The following is a 5,784-nucleotide window of genomic DNA, read 5'->3' as shown; positions in this document are numbered from 1 at the left end:
CTTCATTCTGAGTTCATTTGAAAAAACAAGTAATACCACTTAACAGCATAAACTGTCCTATAATCCAAGAGGAACCAGTAATAGGATGAAGACTGTGGACAACAGTGAAAGGACTTAAGTCCCAGATGACATCAGTAAATCACTGGATCAACCAGCCTAAAGCCCACCCTACCTTTGTATCATGTGATTGATTAATTTTCTTTTGGTTTTAACTAGGTAAATTTTATTTTTTTCTTTTATTTGATGCCAAATACATGGTAAATGATATATATATCAATCTTATCTCTGTTCCTTCCTACAGGAGGAGGGTAAGGGAGGGAAAGAACCTGAAATATCATTCATCAAACTCTGAGGTATTCATGTCCTCCACACCTTGACCTCCTCTATTGTCTTTCTGTCATCCAGAATTATAGGGTGACAAAACTATTCCTTTTTTGTTTTTTCAAAAACTATTCTTCTTAGACTTCTTTAAGAACCTGTAGTCACGGAAAGTGGATCTATATGGGGGAAAGGAGGGTTAAAATATTTCCAGATTTGTATGTCTATCAAGCACTTACTAAAATATTTTAGGGGACTTCACTTTCAAGATATCTTACTAATAACTCCTGTTTACCTCTTCTCCAACCCCAAACCCCACTGAAGTTGTGAGAGAAACTTAAGAATAATCCCATAGCAGCATTAGAGGAATGCCTTGAGGAATGCCGTAAGTAATTTAGAACATGGAGCAAACTTTGGAAGCTGGAATTCAAATGGGATAAAATTGATGATGAATACTAACATAACTGAGTAAATTAAAGTCCCATAAGGTGAGAAAGAGACACTTAACTCAGGAAGATCTAAAGATTAGCTTCACTCTATTTGCGGAAGTCATTGAAAAGATACCTCAAGTTGACTTGTGAGCTGAACCTGGTTGATCAGAGATTTCTTACCCCTTCCCTGTCCTTGGAATATGGGTTCTACTTGCCTTTCCCACTCCAGAGGCTGCTCTATGGACATAGCCTTGACATAGTAATGTGGTGTTGAGAACACCTAAATAGTGTATGTGACTAAACCTAGTTAAAGCCTCTATATAAACTTTTAAGACTTGGCACATAGGTGTGAAGATCTACTCATGTTGCTACTGTCCAACACAAACCTTGTATATAAATTCCATTTCCTTATCAAAACTGTCACCTACCAACCTGGGGTGGCCTTCCTTTTCCTTTGGTCTCTCTCTGCCCTCTGAGTACAGGAGCTAGTTTCAGATTATACTTGGGAAGCAAGGAGGTTGCAAACTAATAATTGACAAGCCAACCAGGAGATTAAAGCGATGGGCCTTGAAAATGAGACATCTGCACGGGAAATCCTGAGTTGGCCAGCCACCTCACTGTGGGGAGCAGTGGCCTATATGTTAGCTTTGGAACACTGCATGAGTATGGAGATGCCCTGAAAATACCAGTCATTCCAATGCACTTGTTAGAGGAACTGTGCAGAGTACACTGCAGCAGAAAAGGGCAGTGCATGGTTGTTATCATAGTGGGCTCCCTCTCCGTGGGCAGATCAGCTGGCCACTGATACCTAACTACAGGCTAAAGCTGAGGTCAAGAATTTAGAAGAAGAACTGAGGTTAGGGAAGAATATGCATGTGTCTAGTACCTTGCTAGGTTTGGGGCTGGCAGACAAGGTGGAAAAGCAGGATAATATATTAGAGGCCTTAATGTGTCATTCTGCAAAGCTAGGAAGGTCTAAGACACCTCTGTTGCTTAGTGCATTTGTAGAGAGAAAATGATGACTCTGAGTCCAATAACTTGGAAGAAAGAGAGGCCGGAAGATGCCATACCACCAGGGACTGCCAAGAAGTGCAGGTATGGGGGTGAAGCCCCAAATGCCAGTGTACTCTCTGTTTTATTACCATAGAATGTAAAGTATGTGGAAGCAAAGAAAAAACAACTTAAGAAAGCAATCATGTGAGGGGCAGCAGGAAACCGTGTATATGACTATCAGTATGGGTCCTAGTGAAGCATAAACTAGGGGACTAAAGAAGATGGGAGAGCCAACCCCAGTAGGCCTGTATTATTCACCAACATTGTTGTTTTCAAGATGTACTTTTTTCAGTACAGAATGATGAGGGAAGGGTTGGCTTTTGCCATACACATACAGTTTCTGCCATATATGCATGTTTCTATTCTTATTGTTTTTTTTTTATCTACAGAGGTATTGCTTTCCATACACCTTAAATTAAGATCATGGCAGTTATTATGGCTGAGTAACATCCCGTCTTATATGGGATATACACACACCACCTTTTGTTTATCCATTCATCAGTCAATGGGCATATGGGCTCTTTCCATAATTTGGCTATTGTAAACAATACTTAGCCAAAAAAGAATGAAATCTTGCCTTCGCAATGATGTGGATGGAGCTAGAGTATTATGCTAAGCAAAATAAGTCAGTAAGAGAAAGACAAATACTGTCTGATTTCACTCATACATAGAATTTAAGTAATATAACAAAGGATTGTAGGGGAAAAAAGAGAGAAAAACCAAGAAACAGACTTAACAATAGAGAACACACCAATGGTTACCAGAGAGGAGGGGGTGTGGGGATGGGTTAAGTAAGTGAAGGGGATTAAAGACTGCTCTTGTCCCGATGAGCACCAGCTGTTGTATGGAATTGTTGAATCACTAAGTTGTACACTTGAAACTAATGTTACACTGTATGTTAACTAGCTGGAATTTAAATAAAAACTTTAAAAAATCTCAGCAGTTGTGATAAAGCCTTCTTAGGATGCTAATAGGTAAAACCTTTGAAAAAGTGATGAAAATTAAAAAGAGGAGGATTTTGTAGTATTTAGGGAAGAAATACACAAAATGTCCCATGACTTCTGACCCCTAATGCAAAGGAAATTTTTAAGTAGCCATTACTCCAAAACTTCTGGAAGAAAACTTGCATTCTTCTTTGTCCCTTGAAATTGTAAATCTTATCATGTCTTTGAAATGTAAACACCTCAGGAGATAACCAAAACATTGCCCAGAGATACTTAAAAAAAGGGGAGGGCGCTTTTAAAAATACAAATGTTATAGAAGAAGACTTGCCACAAATCTGGTCCGCAACCATTATAAATCACAAATATCCCCAAAAAGCTTTAGCCATGTGGGTGGGTATCTGATTAATGGCTAGAGTTTTGGAAGGAAAGCTAATATGATAAAGTTGAAGAAAGTTTGTGGAGAAGAAATATTAAGAATTTCATATTCAGTGAAACTAAAATTGGAATGGATTTATGTAAGTTAAAAAGAAAAAATAGTTTTAATATCAAACATACACTGGTGTAAAATTGGAATTTGGTTTTCTCTCTGCTAAAAAGGACAAAGTTTTCTTTGATTATTGGTCTGATCTTAATAAGAAATTGTAAACAAAGTTTTCTTTACCTTTAACGCAATCTGCCTAGAAAACAAAGATTCTGTGTTTTGTTTTTATCAGGTCTTTGATTAAAAGAGCTAAGTTTTTATAAACAGGTAACATTTTGCATATGTTAAATTTTGCATTTTGTCAAAGTTTTTGTGTATGTTAAAATGGAAAACATCATCAAATAAGGAGAGATGCTAAATTTTCTTTAGGCTATATTTGTATGAAATTCCTAAAAATCTGATATGTTCTGGTATAATGATATCAGTTATAATTTTAAAATGTAAGTCACAGAAATAACCAAATTCCTTTGTCAATTGCATTATAATGAACTCTCATCAGATCTTTAACCATGGTCATTTTCAAGTCTTTTGTCATTTGTAGATAGTTACTGCTTTATTCAGATACTCTGTCAAGCAGTGTTTCTGCAAAAGTGCTTCATTTTCAAGAGATTCATGGAAAACACTTTCATAAGTATAGGTTTCTTTCTTTTAAAAAAATATTTTATTTATTTATTTGACAAAAGGAAGAGAGAGCAGGAATGCAAGCAGAAGGAGCAGGAGAGGGAGAAGCAGACTTTCTGCTGAGCAGGGAGCCTGATTCAGGCCTCCATCCCAGGACCCTGGTATCATGACCTGAGCTGAAGGCAGGTGCTTAATGACTGAGCCACCCAGGCACCCAAGTATAGGTTTCTTATAACTAAGATCAATTTGCCTTCATGTGGGATGGGCAATGATAAACATTTCAAGTGCTCCCCCAAGGCTATCTGCACAGCCTTCTCATGTGTCATGGGGTGATAGCCCAAGACCTGTCCCTACTTTCCCTTACATCAATAAAATGAGTCTATTACCTTGATGATATATGTTAACATGTGAAGATTTGCCTCTGCTGTAGGACCTCCTCAGGCTCTGCTAGGCATCTGTGAGAGAGAGGATGAGCAGTGAACCTATGGAAAATTCAAGGCCCACGCACCACCATTAGGTTTTGGGGAGTCTTCTTGTTGGGTAACTCTCATGTTGTTCCAAAAGCTATGATTGATAAAGAGCAAGATTATCCAACCCCTAAGAATCTGACAGAGGTGCAAGCCTTTGTAGGGATTTGGGCTTTTGAAGGAATTTTACTCCCCACCTGGCACAGTGCCTCCATCCCTTATACCACCTGGTAAAGACAGCACATGTGAAAGGAATCAGAGCAGCAACCTGTCTTTAAGAAGGTAAAAATACTAGTAAAGAAGATTAAATATCTGGGCATCTCTCTAGTAGTGCTACTGTTTGAACTAGATGTGTCTGTGACTCTAGAAGGTATTTGTCAGGCACTGTGGCATATTCAACAGATGGGGAGGTGGCTGTAAGTCTGTAAGAGCCTGTCATGAGAGGTGTAGTGTTAGGGAACATCATCAAAATGATGTGATGTCCAGTTGATCCATTAGCTGAACTCAGGTGATCAGAAGCTCCTCACCCCATCCCCTGCTTGGAATGTGGGTTCCACTTCCTTTCTCAATCCCAGAGGTTGCTCTGAGGACATGGCCTTGAGATAGTGATGTGGTGTTGAGAACACATGCACCATATATGTGACTGAGTCTAATTAAGGTCTGTATATAAACTTTTAAGATTTGACAGATGGGTACAGAGATCTACTTATTTTGCTCCTGCCCAATATGAGCCTAGTATGTAAGCTCCCTTTACTTATTAATAAAACTATCATCTACCAACCTGGAGTGGCCTGCCTCTTTCTTTGGTCTTTCCCTGACCTCCATGTTTGGCAGTCAGTTTCAGATTTTACTTGGGAAGCTCCTAAGGAGGTTACAAAACCAATACATTAATAACCTGCTCTCAATCGCTTCTCAGCCTTTTGGCTAAGATCAAGTGTAATAACCTGCTCTCAAAGCAGCTGATTGTGTTATTCTCTTCAGTTAAACTGCGAGTCTGCTGTGGTAGTTCTGCAGGTATCTTCAATGTGCACAAGGAATATAGAGCCCTTGCAATGCTTGCCCCCAATTCCAACATAGTCGATATTGTATAATCAGAATCCTGAGTCAGTGCTTAGGTAATAGGGAATTTTACTTATTCTGTGGTAATACACACAGCTGTTAATATTGATCAGTCTAGATTAGTGATTCTCTACTTTCCTGTGCTCATTGTAATCACTTGGATAGCTTTAAATGCTAACACTGAATAGCAGTTACCTTTGGGAAGATATTAACTGAAAGGGACAAGAAAAAGTGTTCTGGAGTTCTAGAAATGGTGTATATAAGAGGTTATATATGCTTATTTATTTACATATTGCCCATGGCTTCTTTTCTAGTACAAGAGTTAAGTAGTTGTGACAAAGAGAGGCTGGGCATTTGGCCCTTACCAAACATTTTTGCCAACCTTTGGTCTGTATCTTTATCTCAGTCTA

General features: G+C 38.7%; 1 pseudogene; it reads left to right on the top strand.

Annotated features, from left to right (window-relative positions):
- The first annotated feature begins 5,219 nt into the window (after window positions 1-5,219).
- Window positions 5,220-5,392, top strand: LOC123935740 (annotated as a pseudogene).
- The last annotated feature ends 392 nt before the right edge of the window (window positions 5,393-5,784 follow it).

Source organism: Meles meles, chromosome X (assembly GCF_922984935.1).
Source record: "Meles meles chromosome X, mMelMel3.1 paternal haplotype, whole genome shotgun sequence".
NCBI classification, from domain to species: domain Eukaryota; kingdom Metazoa; phylum Chordata; class Mammalia; order Carnivora; family Mustelidae; genus Meles; species Meles meles.
Note: the sequence above shows the minus strand (reverse complement) of the source record. Positions and strands in the feature narration are given on the sequence as shown.